Source organism: Cheilinus undulatus, linkage group 4, assembly GCF_018320785.1.
Source record: "Cheilinus undulatus linkage group 4, ASM1832078v1, whole genome shotgun sequence".
NCBI lineage: Eukaryota > Metazoa > Chordata > Actinopteri > Labriformes > Labridae > Cheilinus > Cheilinus undulatus.
In genome coordinates, this window is record NC_054868.1 from 2,122,289 (window position 1) to 2,149,692 (window position 27,404).

The 27,404-nt window shown below is 41.7% G+C and overlaps 1 protein-coding gene across 2 annotated transcripts in view; it reads left to right on the forward strand.

The window, feature by feature from the left end:
• LOC121507734 (GTPase IMAP family member 4-like) overlaps positions 1 to 27,404 on the forward strand; it is a 50,068-nt gene that overhangs the window by 15,759 nt on the left and 6,905 nt on the right. The gene's annotated exons all lie outside the window — the stretch shown is intronic.

Sequence of the window (27,404 nt, forward strand, 5' to 3'; positions counted from 1 at the left end):
TTTGAGTAAGGTAGACCACAACATCAGCTCAAGGTGAATAAAATTAACCAGGACGTCTACATCTGTTCTAAGGCAAGTCAACATCGTATTTGAGGCAACATATTGTCACTTTGCTGGAAAAAAATATAAAGTTATCTTTAACGTCTGTAACGTTAGGCTAACGTTAGGCTAACGTTAGCTCCTAGCTGCGTTGTTCGTTGTGTTCGTTGTTTGTTGCATTAGCGTATTTTGTTCTAGTTTTAGTGCTTTGGTTATCGTACATCATTTTTAGCTGTTGTCCAAAGGGCTATAGTTAAACTAACACTGACTTCTGGAGCTCTGCTTCATTTACTTATCTGTAATAGCCGAGATAACAAAGGTTGGCGACAGGGACGTTTTTGGGGGGCTGAAGCCACCCCTAAATGTTCCTCAGCCCCCCCAACAATAATTACAGTAAAAACTGAGACAAAATTAACTTAGGAAAGCACCACAGCGTTATGTCACTCACTGCTGAATGTATTGAGGAGAGATACTCAGCCCATGGCTCCCTAGTCGCCAGTGGCTCTTTAGTGCCAAATCTAAATGAAAACTTTAATTTTATTTTAATCCGTCTGTTTTTAAGGTCGGGCGTGCGCGATGGAGGATCGTGCGTAAGAGAGAGCAGAGGAAGTCCGCAGGTGCTGCGTCTCTCAGTAAGATCACTCATTCAGGTGTGCTGTACTGTGTTCAGGCTGCAGCTTCGTCTGCCCTCGTTTTAACAGGTTTCTTTAGTCGCTTGACGCCACACTGGTATTTTATGATGATTATTGCGATATGCGTCGTCAGTGACCCACACTCAAACACGGATCACATGCTGAGATAACGTGACATCACGTGAAACTTGTCAAAACGTGGGTGTTTTACTTGATCTCTGACTCATTGAGTGCCAGCCCTTTTACAAAATGGGAAGTGCCTTGTGCCAGCGTTTTTGGCCATTTTGAGTCATCTTTCAAGACCCACAGAATATTTTGTACTACGATTCTGAAAACACCAAACAGCTCAAATGAAAGAAGAAACTCTCTACAAAACGTTTGTTTGTAGCTTGTTCCGTTGTTGATTTATCTGAAGTTGAATAGAGGTTAGTTTCACCAAAAAGACCACTTTTTTTCTAGAAAGCTGAGAAAAATGCATTTTTGTGAAAGAGAGTCTGTCAAGCAGAACAGTGATTTGAATGTTATAATTTTGCCTTCATTGACATAAAAGACATCTGAAAATTGTATTACAGATGTTATTTTATTGTAAAATAAATAAAAATGCTTCCAGTCACACTCTGGAACTGGGCGGCCTCCACAGGACCTCCATATACGCCCACGTCCTCTCCTGCTTGTTGCTGTACGCGTCCAGCTGGACGCACAGGGGGGAACCTTGGGGCATTCTTTAGCCTCTTTTCCGACCGAGGCAGATGAATAAAAGCGCCGATCCCTGGATTCGCTGTCGTTAAGATCAGTGTCGGTTTCAGTGAGTCAGCGATTTCTCAGGCAAAAGTTTAAAGTTTCATCAGCATCTAAGTTAGAACTTTTAGCTTAGATTACCTCCGTAACAATCGCTCTGCTCTTTGACCCCAGGGTCTCCACCTCTGATGTTTGAGCTACCGTCACTTCCGACTGAAGTGTTCCGACTACGTATCCCAGAAGCCCCAAAATTACTCACAGGGAGCGTGAGAGTGCCCCCTTGTGCCAGCCGCCGAAAAAACACTTTGGCGTATACGCCAATGGCACTCAATGAGTTAATGTATTGCTGATAATAAATACTGTCAAAAGAGCAGAAACAGGAAACCAAAGCTACAGAATGAGGCGAGGTGCAAGCTGCAGGTGTGAAGCAGGGCCGGTTTTACTCATTTTGAGGCACAAAAGAACACAAAGAAGCAGTGTGTTTCAGGTGTGCCTTAAAATACATCCACAGGTGTGCCTCTAATTAACTCAAATGTTGTCAATAAACCTATCAGAGGCTTCCAAAGACATGACATCATCATCTGGGCTTTCCCAAATTGTTTAAAGGCATAGTAATCTTAGTGTATGTAAACTTCTGACTTTGAAGAAAGTAATAGAAATGGTCTAAAAAATCATTTTCTCATTATTCTGGCATTTAGCAAATAGAAATAATTTTGGTATTCAAAATTGACCAAAAACAGGAAAAGTTTAATCTGATTTAATGTTAGACTGTGAGAAAAAAAAAAGTCTATGTGCCTTTTTATATAGTGTATGTAAACTTCTGGTTTCAACTGTACCTAAGAAAAGCCCCCCTCCCCACATGACCCAAGAGAAGGGAAAGGTGACATGCTACCACCAAAAATCAACATAGATTTGAATTATTTTATTGCTAAAACTCTACAAATGGCCTCTGCATGCTTCTCTGATCCAGAGACCTTTGTGTAGACTTCTTAATAACTGCTTTGTCAGGGTTTTAGTCAATATTAGCAAATCTAATTCTGGCAGCCTCAGAGCAGGCAAAGCCTTGCACACCTCGTAAATTCTTTGCCCTTTTCTGTGGGCAGGGCTAACAGTCAAATATAGCATAGTTTACATTAAACTGACTGAAGTTTATGATATTATGGTTCTTTTTATTTCAAACAAAAGGCTGGAATGGCTATTCCAGTTATTGATCAAGCCCTCCAGATGTTGTTAGGGGAAAGCAATTGTTTTAGTAAAACTTTCTATTTTGATCACAAAATGTATGAAATTATAATTTGGTAGTTTTATTAATTAGCACGTTAGCAAGTGACCACGGTATAAGTGGGTTAATGCCCTTCGAGGAGTCCATTTATCAGGGATTCATGGACGACGTGGAGGCCTGAACCGTCGGGACGGTTGCCTCCGCGAAGTCGGGCATTAACCCTTACGTAACCACTCACTATAACTTTGGCTAAAAATAATAAACTACTAACAGTCATGAAAAATTCACTCTGCTAGAACACACTTTTTCTTTTCTTTTTTTTTAAAGGTTTATTTTGGGCATTTTTGTGCCTTTATTTGATAGAGGAGGATGGTGGATAGAGTTGGAAACAGGGACGAGAGCAGGGGACAGACATGCGGTAAAGGGCCTCAGGCCGGATTCAGGCCTGGGCCGTCCGCGTACATGGGGGGCGCTTAACCACCTGCGCCCTAGAACACACATTTCAGTCAGGCATTTCAACAGGCATCCCAGATACAGTCATGGAAGAAAGTATTGGCACCCGTGGAGTTCTTCCAGAAAATACACCATTTCTCCCAGAAATTGTTGCAATTACATATGTTTCCAGCAGGACTTGGCACCTTCCCCCGTGGTGGGGGGCACATGGGGATGGATCCAGGAATTTTTTGAAGGATTCTTCACTGTTGGGAGGTAGGGCTAATGGCAGAGGTCTGTGCTCTCCGAATGCTTTTCTAGTTTCCTTTATGTGCTTTGGAACAACACAAGAAACACAGTCAAGGCACCCAGTGCCAGAGGCAGCAAAATAACCCCCAAACATCTTTGAACCTCCACCATGTTTGACTGTAGGTACTGTGTTCTTTTCTTTGTAGGCCTCATTCTGTTTTCTGTAAACAGTAGAATGACGTGCTTTTCCAAAAAGCTCTAGCTTAGTCTCATCTGTCCACAAAATGTTCTCCCAGAAGGATTGAGGCTTACTCAGGTACATTTTTGTAAACTCCAGTCTGGCTTTTTTATGTCTCTTTGTCAGCAGTGGGGTTCTCCTGGGTCTCCTGCCATAGCGCTTCATCTCATTCAGATGACCACGTATGGTCCCAGCTGACACTTTTGCACCCTGAGTCTGCAGGACAGCCTGAATTTGTGTGGAAGTTGACTGAGGATGTTTATCCACCATTCCAGCTTCTGTGTTGCATTCTTTTGTCAATTTTTCTCTTCTGTCCTCGTCCACAGTTCCATGGGTTCTAAACTTCTCAATTACAGCCATGGATGAATTATGCAGCATTGTCCGGCCCATTTTTTGAGCTTTGTATAATATTATGTCCATTTTGGCTTTTTCTTCTGTTTTTTTTTTTTTTTTTTTGTGTTGATCAAATGCACATAAAGGAAATAGACATGTGTGTACCAAAAACATTTGTAATTGCAGCAATTTCTGGGAGAAATGGTGTATTTTCTGTAAAAATTTCAAAGGTGCCAATACTTTCGTCCATGACTGTATATAGTACTAGGTTTTAACCCAGCCTTGTTTTGTCTGGTTTCAAGCAGGAAATGAATCTGCCAGAAAATACACTGACCTCTTTGACTTCCCCTTATAAGATATAAATTCAGAATGGGTCACCAATAAATTCCTTGTCAAACTGTGCTGAAAAAATACTTTTGGAAGGTTGTCCCATGGTGCTTTGCCAATTGCACGTTACTCCATTGCTCCCTCAACAGCGCCCCTGAGAGTTTATTTTTTTGGTTTCTCTTTGAGAGTGATTCCGGTGCCAGGACACTCAATTTCAATCTTAATTGGGGGTACGATGGGCTGCTTTGGCAGGACTGGCCTGGTTTGGAAACAAGTTTCTGGTGATCCATTCACAGTGTAATGAGGGTGCCATGATTGGTCTTTATAGGGGTTGGTGTTGGGGTTAGGGTTAGGGTCTCTCTCTTTAATAGGAGGCAAAGGTTTTGACTTCTTCCAGCTCTCCAATTTATACTTCCTAAGTTCAGCTTCCAATTTTTGTTTGTCCTTTCTCAAATCTGCCATGTTATCGTGGTACATCTTACTCGTCCTTTTTTCCATCTCCAGGTTTTTCTCCAGAGCCCTGATCTTATTTTGGTACCGCTCGATCCTCTGTGATAGCCTCGTAGCCTCATCCTGTGTAAATCCTTCAAACTCCTTGGTCGTCTTGTTTTCATCGTCCTGCTGTTGGCTTATCGCAAATCTTAAGTACTGCATCGGTTGATCATTAATCACCTGGAAGTATTCTGGCACAGGTCCCTTCATAGCCGTTACTTTATCTCTCCTCGTCTTTGCCAGCGTGCAAACGGTTAGCTTCAATTTCCTTGCCATGATGACAGACTCTCTCTCAAGCTTGGCGTTTCGCCGTGTCAGATAGCCGTTGTCGTCCACAAGTTTTTTGACTTGCTTTTCACGCTTTTCCGATTCCAGTTTAGAGTTACTGGCCTTATTTTGATAATCCCTAATTTCCCCTTGGTAGTGAATTACTTTTTGTTCCAGTTGCTCTTTTTCTGAAAGCATGTTTTGCAAGTCTTTCTCGGCCTGGAGCAGCTGTGCGTCAAATTTAGTTTGAAGATTGATCCGCGCTGACTCGCACTGTGCCAGCTTGATTTTAAGGGATTCCAACTGATTGTCAGCAGATACAAGTTGTTTTTTAAACTTTATCTGCAGTGATTTTTCTGCCTTGCACACTGACGTCAGGTCTGTGATAGTGGCCTTCAGCTTCTGAATTTCTCTTTTCTGCTCACTGATGGTGTCCTTGTCATTGACCATCTGTTCATTGTTCTCTTTGATGGCACGACTGAAAGACTGATTGTCAGCAATCAGCCTTTTCATTTTGGTCTCTTTGTCTTTAAGAACCATTCTGAGGTTGCCTACCTCACTGTCTTTAAGGTAGGCTTCCTGAGTGGCCGATTTTTCACCCCTTTCAAGCCTTTCTTTCTCGGCCATGCTCTTATTAAGGGTATTGGCATATTTGCGTAAATATGTATCTTGAATCTTGATTTTTTCCCTTAGATTTAGATTTTCATCAGCCAACCCTTTCGTTTCAGCATTCAGTTCTTCCTCTTTGCCTGAATGGTGAACTACTAAAGTCTCTAATTGCAAAATCTTTTTTTTCAAAGCCTCATTCTCAATTTTTTGTTGATTCAGTTGTTGTGTTGCATTATGCTCTGCTGTTCTAGCGTTTTTCAGGTCCTCTTTTAAAACTGAGGTGGTCTGTTGGGATGCTTTCAGTTTCTCCTGCACAACTTGCATTTCTTTCACCTTTGTAAAGAGAAATGTATTTTTGTAAGTCAACTCCAAATTCTTTTTGTGGAGTTCTGCTTTTTGTTGCTGTACTATTTCCACAGTCCCTTTTAGTTCATTGATTTTTTTCTCAGCAAAGCTTTTAAAGCCGGTCAAATGCCGCACCTGATGAGCTAATGCCTGCATTGTTGAAGCACTTCTTCTAATTTCCGCTTCCTGCACCTTTGAAGACATTTTATCCTATTTTTTCAACAAATATTTGCGTAATTATTGAACTTGTGTTCAAGTGTCAATTCTATGACCTAACACTGCCGCAGAGTCTGCCTTATAGAATTTTTGGCTTTGATCCTGTGACGTCAACACATTCCGTGGCTTTGATGTCACTTCAAGCTGTGATTGGCTCATCGCTTTTGAGGGTGGGATCTATGGATAAGTCCCGCCCCCAAATGCAATGAGCCAATCATAGCGCGTATAGCCATTCCATACAATCTCGGACATCTGCTTCCTGGACGTCCATTGAAATGTACAGGAGAAAGTCAGTTTTCATCCGGTTTTATGAGTTTTTTTTTTTCTTTTTTGAGATTTCAAGTTTTAAAATGGTCAAACGGTGTTCCCGGGGTACATGCGACTCCAACACAAGGTATCCCGAGAGGCTGGGCGACGGAATGTATTTCTTTACCCTTTCCTAAGCCACATCTAAACCGAGAAAAGTGTCTTCTTTGAGTAAGGTAGACCACAACATCAGCTCAAGGTGAATAAAATTAACCAGGACGTCTACATCTGTTCTAAGGCAAGTCAACATCGTATTTGAGGCAACATATTGTCACTTTGCTGGAAAAAAATATAAAGTTATCTTTAACGTCTGTAACGTTAGGCTAACGTTAGGCTAACGTTAGCTCCTAGCTGCGTTGTTCGTTGTGTTCGTTGTTTGTTGCATTAGCGTATTTTGTTCTAGTTTTAGTGCTTTGGTTATCGTACATCATTTTTAGCTGTTGTCCAAAGGGCTGCAGTTAAACTAACGCTGACTTCTGGAGCTTAGCTTCATTTACTTATCTGTAATAGCCGAGATAACAAAGGTTGGCGACAGGGACGTTTTTGGGGGGCTGAAGCCACCCCTAAATGTTCCTCAGCCCCCCCAACAATAATTACAGTAAAAACTGAGACAAAATTAACTTAGGAAAGCACCACAGCGTTATGTCACTCACTGCTGAATGTATTGAGGAGAGATACTCAGCCCATGGCTCCCTAGTCGCCAGTGGCTCTTTAGTGCCAAATCTAAATGAAAACTTTAATTTTATTTTAATCCGTCTGTTTTTAAGGTCGGGCGTGCGCGATGGAGGATCGTGCGTAAGAGAGAGCAGAGGAAGTCCGCAGGTGCTGCGTCTCTCAGTAAGATCACTCATTCAGGTGTGCTGTACTGTGTTCAGGCTGCAGCAACCGTCTGCCCTCGTTTTAACAGGTTTCTTTGAGTCGCTGACGCCACACTGGTATTTTATGATGATTATTGCGATATGCGTCGTCAGTGACCCACACTCAAACACGGATCACATGCTGAGATAACGTGACATCACGTGAAACTTGTCAAAACGTGGGTGTTTTACTTGATCTCTGACTCACTGAGTGCCAGTCCTTTTATAAAATGGAAAGTGGCCTGTGCCAGCGTTTTGGCCATTTTGTGTCATCTTTCAAGACCCACAGAATATTTTCTACTATGATTCTGAAAACACCAAATAGCTCAAATGAAAGAAGAAATTCTCTTTTCAAATCATCGATTTCAAAATGGAACAAAAAGGTTTCTTGTAGCCTGTTCTGTTCTTGATTTATCTGAAGTTGAATAGAGGCTAGTTTTACTACAAAGACCACTTTTTTCTAGAAAGCTGAAAAAAATGCATTTTTGTGAAAGTCTGTCAAGCAGAACAGTGATTTGAATGTTATAATTTTGCCTTCAATGACATAAAAGACATCTGAAAATTGTATTACAAATGTAATTTTATTGTAAAATAAATAAAAATGCTTCCAGTCACACTCTGGAACTGGGCGGCCTCCACAGGACCTCCATATACGCCCACGTCCTCTCCTGCTTGTTGCTGTACGCGTCCAGCTGGACGCACAGGGGGGAACCTTGGGGCATTCTTTAGCCTCTTTTCCGACCGAGGCAGATGAATAAAAGCGCCGATCCCTGGATTCGCTGTCGTTAAGATCAGTGTCGGTTTCAGTGAGTCAGCGATTTCTCAGGCAAAAGTTTAAAGTTTCTTCAGCATCTAAGTTAGAACTTTTAGCTTAGATTACCTCCGTAACGATCGCTCTGCTCTTTGACCCCAGGGTCTCCACCTCTGATGTTTGAGCTACCGTCACTTCCGACTGAAGTGTTCCGACTACGTATCCCAGAAGCCCCAAAATTACTCACAGGGAGCGTGAGAGTGCCCCCTTGTGCCAGCCGCCGAAAAAACACTTTGGCGTATACGCCAGTGGCACTCAATGAGTTAATGTATTGCTGATAATAAATACTGTCAAAAGAGCAGAAACAGGAAACCAAAGCTACAGAATGAGGCGAGGTGCAAGCTGCAGGTGTGAAGCAGGGCCGGTTTTACTCATTTTGAGGCACAAAAGAACACAAAGAAGCAGTGTGTTTCAGGTGTGCCTTAAAATACATCCACAGGTGTGCCTCTAATTAACTCAAATGTTGTCAATAAACCTATCAGAGGCTTCCAAAGACATGACATCATCATCTGGGCTTTCCCAAATTGTTTAAAGGCATAGTAATCTTAGTGTATGTAAACTTCTGACTTTGAAGAAAGTAATAAAAATGGTCTAAAAAAATCATTTTCTCATTATTCTGGCATTTAGCAAATAGAAATAATTTTGGTATTCAAAATTGACCAAAAACAGGAAAAGTTTAATCTGATTTAATGTTAGACGGTGAGAAAAAAAAAGTCTATGTGCCTTTTTATATAGTGTATGTAAACTTCTGGTTTCAACTGTACCTAAGAAAAGCCCCCTCCCCATGACCCAAGAGAAGGAAAAAGTGACATGCTACCACCAAAAATCAACATAGATTTGAATTATTTTATTGCTAAAACTCTACAAATGGCCTCTGCATGCTTCTCTGATCCAGAGACCTTTGTGTAGACTTCTTAATAACTGCTTTGTCAGGGTTTTAGTCAATATTAGCAAATCTAATTCTGGCAGCCTCAGAGCAGGCAAAGCCTTGCACACCTCGTAAATTCTTTGCCCTTTTCTGTGGGCAGGGCTAACAGTCAAATATAGCATAGTTTACATTAAACTGACTGAAGTTTATGATATTATGGTTCTTTTTATTTCAAACAAAAGGCTGGAATGGCTATTCCAGTTATTAGTCAAGCCCTCAGATGTTGTTAGGGGAAAGCAATTGTTTTAGTAAAACTTTCTATTTTGATCACAAAATGTATGAAATTATAATTTGGTAGTTTTATTAATTAGCACGTTAGCAAGTGACCACGGTATAAGTGGGTTAATGCCCTTCGAGGAGTCCATTTATCAGGGATTCATGGACGACGTGGAGGCCTGAACCGTCGGGACGGTTGCCTCCGCGAAGTCGGGCATTAACCCTTACGTAACCACTCACTATAACTTTGGCTAAAAATAATAAACTACTAACAGTCATGAAAAATTCACTCTGCTAGAACACACTTTTTCTTTTCTTTTTTTTTAAAGGTTTATTTTGGGCATTTTTGTGCCTTTATTTGATAGAGGAGGATGGTGGATAGAGTTGGAAACAGGGACGAGAGCAGGGGACAGACATGCGGTAAAGGGCCTCAGGCCGGATTCAGGCCTGGGCCGTCCGCGTACATGGGGGGCGCTTAACCACCTGCGCCCTAGAACACACATTTCAGTCAGGCATTTCAACAGGCATCCCAGATACAGTCATGGAAGAAAGTATTGGCACCCGTGGAGTTCTTCCAGAAAATACACCATTTCTCCCAGAAATTGTTGCAATTACATATGTTTCCAGCAGGACTTGGCACCTTCCCCCGTGGTGGGGGGCACATGGGGATGGATCCAGGAATTTTTTGAAGGATTCTTCACTGTTGGGAGGTAGGGCTAATGGCAGAGGTCTGTGCTCTCCGAATGCTTTTCTAGTTTCCTTTATGTGCTTTGGAACAACACAAGAAACACAGTCAAGGCACCCAGTGCCAGAGGCAGCAAAATAACCCCCAAACATCTTTGAACCTCCACCATGTTTGACTGTAGGTACTGTGTTCTTTTCTTTGTAGGCCTCATTCTGTTTTCTGTAAACAGTAGAATGACGTGCTTTTCCAAAAAGCTCTAGCTTAGTCTCATCTGTCCACAAAATGTTCTCCCAGAAGGATTGAGGCTTACTCAGGTACATTTTTGTAAACTCCAGTCTGGCTTTTTTATGTCTCTTTGTCAGCAGTGGGGTTCTCCTGGGTCTCCTGCCATAGCGCTTCATCTCATTCAGATGACCACGTATGGTCCCAGCTGACACTTTTGCACCCTGAGTCTGCAGGACAGCCTGAATTTGTGTGGAAGTTGACTGAGGATGTTTATCCACCATTCCAGCTTCTGTGTTGCATTCTTTTGTCAATTTTTCTCTTCTGTCCTCGTCCACAGTTCCATGGGTTCTAAACTTCTCAATTACAGCCATGGATGAATTATGCAGCATTGTCCGGCCCATTTTTTGAGCTTTGTATAATATTATGTCCATTTTGGCTTTTTCTTCTGTTTTTTTTTTTTTTTTTTTGTGTTGATCAAATGCACATAAAGGAAATAGACATGTGTGTACCAAAAACATTTGTAATTGCAGCAATTTCTGGGAGAAATGGTGTATTTTCTGTAAAAATTTCAAAGGTGCCAATACTTTCGTCCATGACTGTATATAGTACTAGGTTTTAACCCAGCCTTGTTTTGTCTGGTTTCAAGCAGGAAATGAATCTGCCAGAAAATACACTGACCTCTTTGACTTCCCCTTATAAGATATAAATTCAGAATGGGTCACCAATAAATTCCTTGTCAAACTGTGCTGAAAAAATACTTTTGGAAGGTTGTCCCATGGTGCTTTGCCAATTGCACGTTACTCCATTGCTCCCTCAACAGCGCCCCTGAGAGTTTATTTTTTTGGTTTCTCTTTGAGAGTGATTCCGGTGCCAGGACACTCAATTTCAATCTTAATTGGGGGTACGATGGGCTGCTTTGGCAGGACTGGCCTGGTTTGGAAACAAGTTTCTGGTGATCCATTCACAGTGTAATGAGGGTGCCATGATTGGTCTTTATAGGGGTTGGTGTTGGGGTTAGGGTTAGGGTCTCTCTCTTTAATAGGAGGCAAAGGTTTTGACTTCTTCCAGCTCTCCAATTTATACTTCCTAAGTTCAGCTTCCAATTTTTGTTTGTCCTTTCTCAAATCTGCCATGTTATCGTGGTACATCTTACTCGTCCTTTTTTCCATCTCCAGGTTTTTCTCCAGAGCCCTGATCTTATTTTGGTACCGCTCGATCCTCTGTGATAGCCTCGTAGCCTCATCCTGTGTAAATCCTTCAAACTCCTTGGTCGTCTTGTTTTCATCGTCCTGCTGTTGGCTTATCGCAAATCTTAAGTACTGCATCGGTTGATCATTAATCACCTGGAAGTATTCTGGCACAGGTCCCTTCATAGCCGTTACTTTATCTCTCCTCGTCTTTGCCAGCGTGCAAACGGTTAGCTTCAATTTCCTTGCCATGATGACAGACTCTCTCTCAAGCTTGGCGTTTCGCCGTGTCAGATAGCCGTTGTCGTCCACAAGTTTTTTGACTTGCTTTTCACGCTTTTCCGATTCCAGTTTAGAGTTACTGGCCTTATTTTGATAATCCCTAATTTCCCCTTGGTAGTGAATTACTTTTTGTTCCAGTTGCTCTTTTTCTGAAAGCATGTTTTGCAAGTCTTTCTCGGCCTGGAGCAGCTGTGCGTCAAATTTAGTTTGAAGATTGATCCGCGCTGACTCGCACTGTGCCAGCTTGATTTTAAGGGATTCCAACTGATTGTCAGCAGATACAAGTTGTTTTTTAAACTTTATCTGCAGTGATTTTTCTGCCTTGCACACTGACGTCAGGTCTGTGATAGTGGCCTTCAGCTTCTGAATTTCTCTTTTCTGCTCACTGATGGTGTCCTTGTCATTGACCATCTGTTCATTGTTCTCTTTGATGGCACGACTGAAAGACTGATTGTCAGCAATCAGCCTTTTCATTTTGGTCTCTTTGTCTTTAAGAACCATTCTGAGGTTGCCTACCTCACTGTCTTTAAGGTAGGCTTCCTGAGTGGCCGATTTTTCACCCCTTTCAAGCCTTTCTTTCTCGGCCATGCTCTTATTAAGGGTATTGGCATATTTGCGTAAATATGTATCTTGAATCTTGATTTTTTCCCTTAGATTTAGATTTTCATCAGCCAACCCTTTCGTTTCAGCATTCAGTTCTTCCTCTTTGCCTGAATGGTGAACTACTAAAGTCTCTAATTGCAAAATCTTTTTTTTCAAAGCCTCATTCTCAATTTTTTGTTGATTCAGTTGTTGTGTTGCATTATGCTCTGCTGTTCTGGCGTTTTTCAGGTCCTCTTTTAAAACTGAGGTGGTCTGTTGGGATGCTTTCAGTTTCTCCTGCACAACTTGCATTTCTTTCACCTTTGTAAAGAGAAATGTATTTTTGTAAGTCAACTCCAAATTCTTTTTGTGGAGTTCTGCTTTTTGTTGCTGTACTATTTCCACAGTCCCTTTTAGTTCATTGATTTTTTTCTCAGCAAAGCTTTTAAAGCCGGTCAAATGCCGCACCTGATGAGCTAATGCCTGCATTGTTGAAGCACTTCTTCTAATTTCCGCTTCCTGCACCTTTGAAGACATTTTATCCTATTTTTTCAACAAATATTTGCGTAATTATTGAACTTGTGTTCAAGTGTCAATTCTATGACCTAACACTGCCGCAGAGTCTGCCTTATAGAATTTTTGGCTTTGATCCTGTGACGTCAACACATTCCGTGGCTTTGATGTCACTTCAAGCTGTGATTGGCTCATCGCTTTTGAGGGTGGGATCTATGGATAAGTCCCGCCCCCAAATGCAATGAGCCAATCATAGCGCGTATAGCCATTCCATACAATCTCGGACATCTGCTTCCTGGACGTCCATTGAAATGTACAGGAGAAAGTCAGTTTTCATCCGGTTTTATGAGTTTTTTTTTTTCTTTTTTGAGATTTCAAGTTTTAAAATGGTCAAACGGTGTTCCCGGGGTACATGCGACTCCAACACAAGGTATCCCGAGAGGCTGGGCGACGGAATGTATTTCTTTACCCTTTCCTAAGCCACATCTAAACCGAGAAAAGTGTCTTCTTTGAGTAAGGTAGACCACAACATCAGCTCAAGGTGAATAAAATTAACCAGGACGTCTACATCTGTTCTAAGGCAAGTCAACATCGTATTTGAGGCAACATATTGTCACTTTGCTGGAAAAAAATATAAAGTTATCTTTAACGTCTGTAACGTTAGGCTAACGTTAGGCTAACGTTAGGCTAACGTTAGCTCCTAGCTGCGTTGTTCGTTGTGTTCGTTGTTTGTTGCATTAGCGTATTTTGTTCTAGTTTTAGTGCTTTGGTTATCGTACATCATTTTTAGCTGTTGTCCAAAGGGCTGTAGTTAAACTAATGCTGACTTATGGAGCTCTGCTTCATTTACTTATCTGTAATAGCCGAGATAACAAAGGTTGGCGACAGGGACGTTTTTGGGGGGCTGAAGCCACCCCTAAATGTTCCTCAGCCCCCCCAACAATAATTACAGTAAAAACTGAGACAAAATTAACTTAGGAAAGCACCACAGCGTTATGTCACTCACTGCTGAATGTATTGAGGAGAGATACTCAGCCCATGGCTCCCTAGTCGCCAGTGGCTCTTTAGTGCCAAATCTAAATGAAAACTTTAATTTTATTTTAATCCGTCTGTTTTTAAGGTCGGGCGTGCGCGATGGAGGATCGTGCGTAAGAGAGAGCAGAGGAAGTCCGCAGGTGCTGCGTCTCTCAGTAAGATCACTCATTCAGGTGTGCTGTACTGTGTTCAGGCTGCAGCTTCGTCTGCCCTCGTTTTAACAGGTTTCTTTAGTCGCTTGACGCCACACTGGTATTTTATGATGATTATTGCGATATGCGTCGTCAGTGACCCACACTCAAACACGGATCACATGCTGAGATAACGTGACATCACGTGAAACTTGTCAAAACGTGGGTGTTTTACTTGATCTCTGACTCATTGAGTGCCAGCCCTTTTACAAAATGGGAAGTGCCTTGTGCCAGCGTTTTTGGCCATTTTGAGTCATCTTTCAAGACCCACAGAATATTTTGTACTACGATTCTGAAAACACCAAACAGCTCAAATGAAAGAAGAAACTCTCTACAAAACGTTTGTTTGTAGCTTGTTCCGTTCTTGATTTATCTGAAGTTGAATAGAGGCTAGTTTCACCAAAAAGACCACTTTTTTTTCTAGAAAGCTGAGAAAAATGCATTTTTGTGAAAGAGAGTCTGTCAAGCAGAACAGTGATTTGAATGTTATAATTTTGCCTTCATTGACATAAAAGACATCTGAAAATTGTATTACAGATGTTATTTTATTGTAAAATAAATAAAAATGCTTCCAGTCACACTCTGGAACTGGGCGGCCTCCACAGGACCTCCATATACGCCCACGTCCTCTCCTGCTTGTTGCTGTACGCGTCCAGCTGGACGCACAGGGGGGAACCTTGGGGCATTCTTTAGCCTCTTTTCCGACCGAGGCAGATGAATAAAAGCGCCGATCCCTGGATTCGCTGTCGTTAAGATCAGTGTCGGTTTCAGTGAGTCAGCGATTTCTCAGGCAAAAGTTTAAAGTTTCATCAGCATCTAAGTTAGAACTTTTAGCTTAGATTACCTCCGTAACGATCGCTCTGCTCTTTGACCCCAGGGTCTCCACCTCTGATGTTTGAGCTACCGTCACTTCCGACTGAAGTGTTCCGACTACGTATCCCAGAAGCCCCAAAATTACTCACAGGGAGCGTGAGAGTGCCCCCTTGTGCCAGCCGCCGAAAAAACACTTTGGCGTATACGCCAATGGCACTCAATGAGTTAATGTATTGCTGATAATAAATACTGTCAAAAGAGCAGAAACAGGAAACCAAAGCTACAGAATGAGGCGAGGTGCAAGCTGCAGGTGTGAAGCAGGGCCGGTTTTACTCATTTTGAGGCCAAGGGCAAAGACCACTATGAGGCCCCTCTTCCTTTAGCTAAAAGCATCAATAATGAGTGGAAAAAAAATAGAAAACATGTCTTTTAATTTAAACAGAGCCACAGAACAGTTGATGTCCCAAATGTTCCCAAATGGCCAACCATAATTCAAGTCCTTACACCAGGTAGAACTTGGATGAATAAAAAGATATATGCTCATTATCAGTAACATATCCTTTCCTCTAAAACTATAAAGATTTTTATGTGGCCTATTGTATCCCATTTAATGACACAATAATCCAAAAATTTACAGCTTCATTTTATTTCATCTATGGATCATCTGATCTTTGGATCTTCGTACATCCCCTGTTTTGGAATGTGGCTCTGGCTAAAGTATTTTAAGACATTATGGCTCTTGGGTAGAATAAGGCTGAGTTCCCCTGGTATAGCCTGTCTTCAGACGCAGAGAAATCTCAGTGGCAGGCAGAAATAAGCTAGTTTTATTTGGAAAGCATGAACAGTCTGAAAGAAGAAAGAGAGGAGTTATGAAATCAAACATTTATAAATATTATACACCACAACTATATTTTACTAAATGCATTAATGGATATGTTTTCCAACATCTTTCCATAAACTCACTCTAGCATATAGACCTTTAAATACCAACTCATAAACTCACTCAGGCTGTTATTAGAAAAAAGGAAGACCTGCTCAAGGTTCAGGAAAAGACAGCCTTCCAAGGAAAAGAGAGTGAGCCCGATTATAGGTCCTGATAAATGCTCTACAACTGATAATAAATGCATTAATTAAGCATTTTAAGGTTGGAGAAAAAAAAATGGTGCGCGCCATATGCCAAGCATTACCCAAAACCCTAGGGGCTGAGCCCCCCCCCCCCCCCCCCCAGGTTTTCAATCCTAGTGACAGCCCTGGTTGGCAAACATTATGCTGAATGATTCAGTGTAAATACTATAGCACCAAACGGAGACACTCTCTTGGTAAAGATGGTAAAAAGGCCGTCATGTTTCTCTCATATTCTGAGCCAAAAACCTTAATTTCAGTGGCACTTTGATGCTGATCCTCTGTCTTACTGATCATCAACTGGTGGCCCGAGGGACAAATCAGGCCCCCCAAAGCTCTCTGTCCGCCCCCCAGAAGATCATTAAATTCAGAAAAGGAGCAAAAGAAGATGTTCTGGTTTTAGGAGTGTCTTTTGGCTTCAAATGTCTGCAGCTGTTAAATCCATGCACAAAAAAATTACTATTTAAACAGTTTTAGAATGATCTGATTTTGACCTGTTTTTATAGAAAATCACTCATCATTCATAATGAGTAAAAATATTTAAAAAAAAAATGGGTTAAGACTGGCAGAAATGTTGCAAAATTGGCCTGAGTAAGTGATGAAAAGGGGTTAGAGAGTGGCAAAATGGGTTGTAGAGCGACACAAAGGGGCAAAAATGTGCAGGAAAAGAGGTTAAAATGGGGCAAAAAATTTGAAAAGGGAAAAAGGGGCAAAAAGTAAATAAAATGAGTTATTAATGGCAAACATGTTGCAAAAAAGTAATTAAAAAGTGTTAAATAGTGGCCAAAATGGATATAAGAGTGGCACAAAGGGGCAAAAATATGCAGGAAAAGAGGATAAAATGTGGCTAAAAAATGGTAAAATAGGAAAAAGGGGCAAAAATGATTAAAAAAAATAGTTATTTGTGGCAAAAAGGGTGGAAAAAAGTAATGAAAAAAGGTAAAAAAAGTGGCAAGATGGATACTATAGTGGCAAAAAATGTACAGGAAAACAGGTTAAAATGTGGCCAAAAATTGGTGAAAGAGAAAAAAGTGGCAAAAATGACAAAAAAATGAGTTATTAGTGGCAAAAATGTTGAAAAAAGTAATGAAAAAAGGTTAAAAAGTGGCAAGATGAGTACTAGAGTGGCAAAATGGGATAAAAATGTGCAAGAAAAGAGGTTAAAATAGGGCAAAAATTGGTAAAAGCAGAAAAAGGGGCAAAAACAATTAAAAAAATAGTTATTAGTGGCAAAAATGCTGCAAAAAGTAATGAAAAAGGGTTAAAAAGTGGCAAAAATGGATACTGGAGTGGCTTAAAGGGGGCAAAAATGTGCAGAAAAAGAGGTTTAACAGGGGTTAGAGAAAAGAAAAAATTGTTTTCAAGAGGCAGAAAGGTATCAAAAATGAGTTAAAAGTGACAAATATTTCAAAAATAGCCCGCAAAGTACTGAAATGGGTTAAAAGTGTCAAAATGGGCAAAAGTGGCAAAAGTTGTTTTAAAAGTGGCAAAAATGATCAAAAATAAGATGAGGGGCAGAAAATGTTGCAGAAATGTCCAAATGAAGTGATGAAAGGGGTTAAAATGAATGAATATTAGTGCTTAATCACTGCTGGGGAGGGCCCATTGTTTGGGATTTTCAGGGGCCCGGACAATTCTGTGGGCAGGTCTGTCTCTTTGTGGCCTTCTGCGTTTTGAAAAGAAATACAAATACTAATACAATAATATTTAAATCAGACCAAAATATTTATTTAATTTTTGTTTATTTGAAAGTCCGGCCCCCAGAGTCTCTGTGGAGACTAAATCTGGCCCTTGTGCAGATGCGGTTGATGACCCCTGCTCCATCTTGTGGTCTGAGATTGTGGCAACGACATGCGGTTTATCACATTTGATGGGACCTGTAAATTTTGGCTTGTAACTTAAGCTTTTTATCAACCTTCTCGATGATAAATAGGGTCCGACATTAACGGATGCCCAAATGCCCGGAGCAACTTCAAAAAGCCGATGGGCAAGCAAAACTTGTGAGGACTTGCCCAATCGGGCAAGCACAACTCTGAGCTTTTCTATTCATTAATTTTATTATTTTCCTCTCTTGTTTCTGTGACTACAGAGCCCCCGAGAAGCCAAATGCAGTGTGTCGCTGCCTCTATTGCCTGAGCGTGTCTGCTGATGTGCAGACAGCTGCACAAACTTTAACTATAAACCTTTATGAAGGTAAACACTGTCATGGTAGGTCACATCAATAAATCTGTTACCCACATAAAGAAGACAGGCTTTAGCTTCCAAATTTAAACAACGTTTCTTATCAGTGGTGTGCACAGGGGGGCAGTCTCCCCCCCTCATGCCCAGTTGTTGAAAAGCATGCGCTGAAGTGCCCTCTTGGGGACAAAATGCATGCTAAAGTGCCCTTGAGAGCCAAAAACATGTTTAATTGCCCTCTTGGGAGACAAAACACGTGCTAAAGTGCCCTCTTGGGAGTCAAAACACATGCTAAAGCGCCCTCTTGGGAGTCAAAACAAGTGCTAAAGTGCCCTCTTGGGAGACAAAACACGTGCTAAAGTGCCCTCTTGGGAGTCAAAACAAGTGCTAAAGTGCCCTCTTGGGAGACAAAACACGTGCTAAAGTGCCCTCTTGGGAGTCAAAACACATGCTAAAGTGCCCTCTTGGGAGTCAAAACAAGTGCTAAAGTGCCCTCTTGGGAGTCAAAACACATGCTAAAGTGCCCTCTTGGGAGTCAAAACACATGCTAAAGTGCCCTCTTGGGAGTCAAAACACGTGCTAAAGTGCCCTCCTGGCTGGTTAAAACATGTTAAAGTGCCCACTTGGGTGGCAAAACGGCATGTTTAAGTATCCTCCTCATTTAGGCTGTTGGATGAATTTCAGGGTTCAAATATAATTCGAATATTAAAAACTAATTGAAATTCTAATGCTTAAATTACTATTCGACTGTGCTTTTTATATAGATATTTAGACGGTTTTAATCGTTCTCAAGTCTCTTCCCTCTCTCCTTGGCCTCTACTTTATGGAGCTATTATTGTTGCAAAAGTATTTGCAAATGCGTATGTTACATGAGTGCTTCCTGTTTTATTTTGGGTGTTTCCTTTAGTGACTGCTGATGTCACCTTGTCTGCACCTGTGGTTAATGACCCAGAGTCTATTTAGGCAGGATCTGCTAACCAGCTCTCTCTCTCCACCTTGCAGCAGCAGCACCTCCAGCAGCAGCACTTCCTTTGTGTGCGCTCAGGTTTTGTTTAGTTAAACCTTGGTTAAAACTTCAATAAAAGTGATTATTATTTAACCCATTGAGTGTGTGGTTTCCATTGTTATGTTCGGCCTTTGAGCCAGCCGTAACATAATAATGGGGGCTCGTCGTTGAACTTGGATTAGTTTTGCCCCTAGATTAGTTTAGTTTGTTCAGGTTTTTTTGTTAGTTTTGGAGGTGTGATACAAGCACTGAGGCAGTTTCTGCTGGGAGTCTTCTGGTGAGTACGTTTGGAAGCACATGGTCAGAGTGTATGGGATGCCAAGTTAGAGGTAATTCTCCCTGGTTTAGTTAGGAGGGGTCTTGCTGGGCTGACTTCGGTCGTCCTTCCATCAGCCTCTCATTTGTTATTTTCATTTCTTTCACATTTTTTCTGGTAACCCTGGGGAGGGGGTGCACTGGATTCAGTTTATTGTAGTTGGTCGTGTCTGTGGCCTTCTGCGGTATTCTGGGTCTAGTGATGCCTCGAGCCCGGCACGCCAACCAGGTAGGTTTAGAAAAGTTTAGGTAGGAACCAGGGGGAGTTGCTTTTTTTTTTTCTGTACACTCAGTGATATGTTTCCAGTACTCAGTAGAAGATGTTTTGTGTTGGCTAGGTAATTTTGTGTAGGTACTCTTTATTGTGGGGTATTATTGACTGTTTTCTAAAGCCTAACTTTTGTGTGTTATACAGTGCTTGTATTAGGCTATTTTGTGGCATCAGGTGGAAGTGTGTAGCTTGTCTTTGTGTGTAGGCTAGTTCTCCCTGAGTTTGTAGCTAGCTTAGCTTAGCTTTTGTTGACCAGCAGGTTACATTTGAGGTAATTTGCATGGGTAAATTTTGTGTGCTACATTAAAAGTTCAAGGGGGATTAAAGTAGTCCTACTTTTGTGTAGTTTAGCACTGAGGTTCTCTCAGTTTAGTGGAAAGTGCCCTAGTTACTCATGTGGGTTTTTCTTTTTGTGTGTGAGCTGTGATTTAGTTGTGTTAGTTGGGAATCTCTGTGGAGAAATTTGTGGTTTAGTGACAAGTGTGCCTTAGTGTGTTGCTATTATGGCATTTGAGTTAGACAGGTTTGTTAAGGAGCCTGATGCTAAGCAACTTTTTGTTTGCACAAAAAAGGATCTTCGTGCTGTAGCAGACCATTATGGCCTTGCTATTCAAGGTAATCTTAAAAAAGATGATTTCCGCTCTAAAGTCATAAATGGGTTACTTGAACAGGGCATTTTGTGTGAAGAATTTGAACTGCCCATTGAGCAATCAGATGCTTTTTCAGAGGAAGAGCAGGAAAAGCAGAGCGAGATAGAAACGTCAGAAGTTTCTGTAGACAAAGCTTCAGGATCAAGAGAGCTTGAGTTAAAGTTACAATTAAGAAAAGTTGAATTAGAGATTGAGGCAAAGGAAAGAGAGCAGATCAGAAAGCATGAGCTGGAGCGGGAAAGAATGCGTCTTGCTCATGAGAGAGAACTTCAGGAGATACAGTTGAGGGCTCAGACAAGGAGTAATGCTACTGATAAATCTGGCTCCTCAAGTTTCTCCAAATTTGATGTCGGTAAAAATATAAATTTGGTGCCTCCTTTCAATGAAAAAGATGTTGAGAAGTATTTTTCACACTTTGAGCGGGTGGCGACCACCTTGGAGTGGCCTAAGCACTGTTGGACTTTGCTTTTGCAGTGTGTTCTTTCTGGTAAAGCTCAGGAGGTGTATTCCTCACTAACTTTAGAGAAGAGCTTCGACTATGATACTGTTAAAGGGTCCATTTTGCGGGCATATGAACTTGTGCCAGAGGCTTATAGACAGCGTTTTCGTAGCTATTCCAAAGCTGAAAAGCAAACTTTTGTGGAATTTGCGCGAGAAAAAGAGATTTTGTTTGATCGGTGGTGCACCTCAACAAAAGTAGAAACAAAAGAAGATTTGCGACAGTTAATTCTCCTTGAAGAGTTAAAAAATTGTGTTCCAGAAGTTGTTGCAACCTATTTAAGTAAACAAAGGACAAAAACTGTTGCAGATGCAGCTATTTTGGCTGATGAGTATGTTTTAGCTCATAAAGTTTCATTTAGTGACCAGCCTCAGACAGAGACTAAAACTCGCACTACTCCTCAGCGTCCTCGCTTTTCAAACAAGAGTTCTGCCAGTTTTTCAGGTAGTAAAACCCCCAGTTCTAAAACCAGCAGTTCAGAACGTGTTTGTTTTTACTGCAAAAAGCTTGGCCATATGGTAGCTGACTGTCCAATTCTAAGTAAGAAGCAGAAACCTAAACCAGTGGCCTTGATTGGTTCTGTGAGTGGCCCACTTCCTGTTATGAAAACTGAGCATGATCAGTCCTGCAAAAATGTCTCTGAACCATCAGGTTTTGAACCATTCATTATTGATGGCTTTGTAGCACTGTCCGAATCTGACTATGCTGTTCCAGTCCGTATCTTGCGGGATACTGGTGCCTCAAAATCTATTCTTCTGCAGGGAGTGTTACCATTGTCTGACAAAACTTTTCTTGGTGGTGATGCACTGATACAAGGATGTGAAATGTCCTATCTCAGAGCCCCTCTGCACACAGTGTATTTAAAATGTGGATTGGTCACAGGGCCTGTTCAAGTTGGTTTGCGTCCCTACATTCCAGTAGAAGGGGTCAGTCTCATTCTAGGTAATGACCTTGCTGGAGGAAAGGTGTTTCCTTCACCAGTTGTGACAGACAACCCTATGCTTACTGAACAGTCTGACTCTGACCAAAGTGAACTAAAAACAGATGCTTGTGTTTATCCTGCTTGTGTCGTGACCCGAGCTCAGGCTCGCAAAGCTAATGAAGCTAACCTTGCTGATACATTTATGGTTGACACTTTTGACACTGATAGCCAAGTGCTAGTGGCTAGTTCTGATGCTAAGCCCAACAGAGAAAGTAGTAGTGGTTCCCCAGCTACTGTCCCAGAGGTTATTGAGTTGACATTGTGTGATCCTGATGTGACTGTTAGCTCACTTCCATTAGGTAGAGAACAGCTAGTTAAGTCACAGAAAGCTGATCCTTCGTTAGGTAAGTGTTTTGCAGCTGTTAAGCCTAAGGAAGAATTGTCGTCTGTTCCCGTTGGTTTCTTTGTGGAAGGTGATGTACTTATGCGTAAGTGGACTGCTGTTAATGATGGGTCAGACTGGAGTACCACCTACCAAGTTGTTGTACCTTCTGTATATCGTGCACAGATATTAAAGTTAGCTCATGATAATGCTATGTCTGGTCACTTGGGAGTTACAAAGACCTATGACAGGATTCTGAGACACTTCTTTTGGCCAGGTTTAAAATCTTCAGTGGTTGAGTATTGTCGTACTTGTCATGTGTGCCAGTTAGCAGGCAAGCCCAATCAGGTGGTTCCCCCTGCACCTCTTCAGCCTATTCCGGTAATAGGGGAACCTTTTGAGAGACTCATTGTTGACTGTGTAGGCCCTCTACCAAAGTCAAAGTCTGGCTTTCAATATCTTTTGACTATTATGTGTGCTAACACTCGTTACCCTGAGGCAATACCCCTGCGTTCTATGAAAGCTAAGGTTGTTGTGAGGGAACTTGTGAAGTTCTGCACTACTTTTGGTTTACCAAAAATCACCCAGACAGATCAAGGGACGAACTTCATGTCCAAGGTGTTTAATCAAGTATTACAGGTTCTTAGTGTGAAACATCAGGTTTCTAGTGCCTTTCACCCTGAGAGTCAAGGTGCCCTGGAAAGATTTCACCAGACCCTTAAATCTATGCTTCGCACCTACTGTCTTGAACATGGTCCTGAATGGGATGAAGGTATTCCATTCTTGTTGTTTGCTATCCGTGAAACTGTGCAGGAATCACTGGGTTTTAGCCCTGCCGAGCTAGTTTTTGGTCACACAGTTAGGGGTCCTTTAAAGTTGCTGCGAGAGAAACTGCTCACAGAGTCCTCAACAAAAGTAAATGTACTTGACTATGTGAGTTCCTTCCATGAGCGCCTTCACCATGCCTGTGAAGTTGCTAAACAGGCCATGTCAGCTTCTCAAGGTAAAATGAAACAGCACTTTGACAAAAAGGCAGTGCAGCGTTCTTTTTGTCCAGGTGATTCTGTGTTGGCCCTTCTGCCGATACCTGGATCAGCATTGCAGGCCAGGTTTTCTGGGCCATATGTCATTAAAAAGAAGTTGAGTGACACTGATTGTTATTTGTACTCCATACAGAAAGCGTAAGTCTCGTGTTTGTCATGTGAACATGTTGAAGTCTTATGCAGTCCGGTCCCAAGGGGAAAAAGGCCCCTTAAATGACGTCGGTTGTGTTGGTGCAGTTTCTCTTGTTACCACTTGTCTCATTGATGATGGTTTGACCAAAGAAAATGCCACTGCATTGGGTGCCCGGCTTCAAAACTCTCAGGTTCTGGAAAATTTAGAGGCTCACGTGTCTTATCTCCCTGCCTCTCAAAAGTCGGATATCCTCCAGTTGGTTAATAGCCATCCAGCTTTGTTTTCAGATGTTCCAACTCGCACAAATGTCCTGCAACATGATATTGATGTAGGTGATAATGTTCCCATCAAACAACATCCCTATCGTGTTAACCCTATTAAAAGAGAAATAATGCAGAAAGAAGTTGAGTATTTACTTACTAATGGTCTTGCAGTCCCCAGTAACAGCTCTTGGAGTTCGCCTTGTTTACTTGTCCCAAAAGCTGATGAAACTCCTAGATTCTGCACAGACTATAGGAAAGTTAACAGTGTTACCAAGCCTGACTCTTTTCCTCTTCCTTGTGTGGAAGACTGCATTGACAGGGTAGGAACAGCGTGTTTTGTGACCAAACTGGACTTGCTTAAAGGATATTGGCAAGTGCCCTTGACCCAGAGAGCATCTGAAATCTCTGCTTTTGTCACGCCTGACAATTTTTCTTCAGTACACCGTCATGGCATTTGGCATGTGTAATGCCCCTGCCACCTTTCAGCGGCTAATGTGGACAGTGTTGTCTGGTGTACCTGATTGTGAGGCCTACTTAGATGATGTTGTTGTGTATTCACCTGACTGGGAAAGTCACATGAATACTTTGCACAGTGTTTTTGACCGCTTTGAGAAAGCGTCTTTAACTCTTAACCTCAGTAAATGTGAGTTTGCAAAAGCCACTATTACTTACCTTGGTAAGGAAGTAGGTCAGGGACAGGTTCGCCCCATTGCAGCTAAGATCAGTGCTGTGGCTCAGTACCCTGTCCCCACTACTAAACGCCAGTTGAGACGTTTCCTTGGGTTAGCAGGTTATTATAGAGCATTCTGTTGCAACTTTGCCACCATTGTTGCACCCCTGACTGACCTTGTCAGTCCAGCTAGGGAGTTGGTGTGGGACTCCAAGTGTGAGCAGGCTTTTCAAGCTGTTAAGGCTGTCCTGTGCAACTCTCCTGTACTTGCTGCCCCAAATTTTGCTGTTCCATTCAAGCTTGAGGTTGATGCCAGTGGTACTGGTGCTGGAGCTGTCTTGATTCAAGAAGATTCAGCAGGCATTGACCACCCTGTGTGCTACTTTTCTAAAAAAGTTCTCACCAGCGCAGCAGAACTACAGCACTATTGAAAAGGAAGCTCTAGCCTTGCTGTGGGCTTTACAGCATTTTGAGGTGTATGTTGGTTCTTCCTTGCAGCCTGTTGTGGTGTACACCGATCATAATCCTTTGGTGTTTTTGAACCGCATGTATAACAGCAACCAGAGGTTGATGCGTTGGGCTAACATAGTCCAGAGTTATAACTTAGAGATTCGCCATAAGAAAGGCCAAGAAAATGTTGTTGCTGATGCCTTGTCTCATGTTTTTGAGTGATGTCACAATATGTGCCATCTTTATGGGGGGAAGTGTTACATGAGTGCTTCCTGTTTTATTTTGGGTGTTTCCTTTAGTGACTGCTGATGTCACCTTGTCTGCACTTGTGGTTAATGACCCAGAGTCTATTTAGGCAGGATCTGCTAACCAGCTCTCTCTCTCCACCTTGCAGCAGCAGCATCTCCAGCAGCAGCACTTCCTTTGTGTGCGCTCAGGTTTTGTTTAGTTAAACCTTGGTTAAAACTTCAATAAAAGTGATTATTATTTAACCCATTGAGTGTGTGGTTTCCATTGTTATGTTCGGCATTTGAGCCAGCCGTAACAGCGTACAAAGATTTGCACACAAATCCACAGTTGCGTGCACAAATCCACAAATGCATGTACAGATCTGCAAATGTGTGCACAAATCCACAAATGTGTGTACAGATCTGCAAATCCGTGTAAAGATTTGCAAATGTGTACAAAGTTTTGCAAATTTGTACAAAGATCCACAAATGCGTGCACTAATCTGCAAATATGTAGACCTGATTGTAATTGTGGACTTAGTTCATTTTGGTTCAGAATCTGCCTCCCAATTGGCTGTACCGCGCACGATTTGTACTCAGATCTGTGAGTGTGTGCTTAGATCTGTAAGCGTGAAGGCTGGGTCTGTTGCCCTCAGCGCAGGCTCACAGGCAAGGCTGCCTGTCTCATCACATAGGCATCACACAGGAGGCAGCAGTGGACCTCCACAAACATGACTAAGTAGGCCTAAAACTAATTTTCATTGGCTTCCGTATTTAACATTTCATTGAACTTTTTATTTAATATTGACAAAATTTGATTCAATATTGACAAAATAAAAAAGTATTTGTTTTTAAAAGTATTAAATGACATTACAGTGCATCAACAATATCTTTAAAAAAAAACATAGGAAGGAGTGCTTCTAGGACTCAATAAAATTTATCTTTTAAAACTCTTCTCTTTGGAAAAGGGATTCATAAAGTTGATAACAGGAAGAAAACTCCAAAGCACTCTCTTTAAGCATTAAAATGCCTTTATTCTCATGGCATGGTCTTGTAAAGACCTTAAAAACACACTTCAATTCGTTTCGGCATCAAGCCTTCATCAGGCAGTCAAACAAACAGAAGCCTGGAAGCCATAGGTTCTTTTAAACTGGTCCTGGCCAATAGGAACCTGCCAACTAGGCATAAAGGTAATGGCCTGCAGAGAATGTCAACATATAAAATGGCCAATCGATGGTGTTAATATAGGTCAAAGGACATACAAAAAACCTCACTTATGGAATATATTTACATATGACAAAGATAAATAAAGAACAGTGCACAATATCATATCACTGTAGGGTAACAAAGATGTTCAGCTTTAAAAAATACAATTAGCAGTTCTTTACAGAAAAACAGTGAAGTCCAACTCTTCATTTAGACCAGGGGGTAAAGTGGCCTGTAAATTGAAAATCCAGAAAGCCTCCGGTTGATTCAGTTTCTTTTGTCTGTCTCTTTTCTTCAAGGAGGGTGGGATGTGGTCAATGCCAATAGCTTGTAACGTTGCTGGGTTACTGTTGTGAAGTTCAAGGTAATGTTTTGCCGTAGGGTAGTTAATGTTTCCAGGTCTAATTGCATATTTGTCTGTAATATTTGTCTGTAATCTGTAAACTCTTTTGTTCTGCTGATGTAAAATGCTTTGCAGGTTGGACATTCCAGTTTGTAGATGACAAAAGTTGTTTTACAGTTAATGAAATGATTGATGGTGTATTGTTTTTGTGTAGTAGAGTCCAAGAAAGTTTTTGTCTGTATAACATTAGTGCCGTGGTTGCAGTGGCCGCGTTTGTAACTGCCTTCGGGTTTCTGACCCAGCCATGATGGGGGAGTGCTGGGTTGGAGATGGCTGTGGACCAGTTTGTCTTGCAGAGTTGGACATCTCCTGAAGGTGATGAGTGGAGGCTGTGGAAAAATCTGTCTTAGTTGTTCATCGCTTCGAATGATGTCCCAGTTTTTAGTAATTATCCTTTTAAACTGATCTGCTTCTGTGCTGTAAGTGGTGACAAATACCAGGGTTTTTCCTGCACAGAGAATTTGTTGGTGGCTGCCGATGCAAAATTCTTTGCCACCACCAGCTCACGGCTCAGTTTTTCCAATCGGATATTCCACCAAGCGTTTTCCTGTCAGGATCTGTCATTTCAGTCATATGTAACTGCAGTTGCCTGCAACCACCAGTAGTGGCGGTGGCGCCGTGTCGAAATTAGCACCGGCCGACCGGTCAAAGCATCATCTCGCCTGAGGTGCTCGCTAGGTAGATGGATGTGTTTCACTGGTCATCGCCAAAACATCCTTCAGTTACAGTTCTGCACGTCAGGAAACAATCATGTGGACTTTATATAAAGGAAGGATAACTTTCAAAATGTCTGCCTGTCTGTACGCTTTGGAGAAATGCGTTTAAGAACTACGGCAGCTCTTTAAATCTCACCTGTTGAGACGGCGGAGCTAAAGTTTAGCTAAGATGCTAACG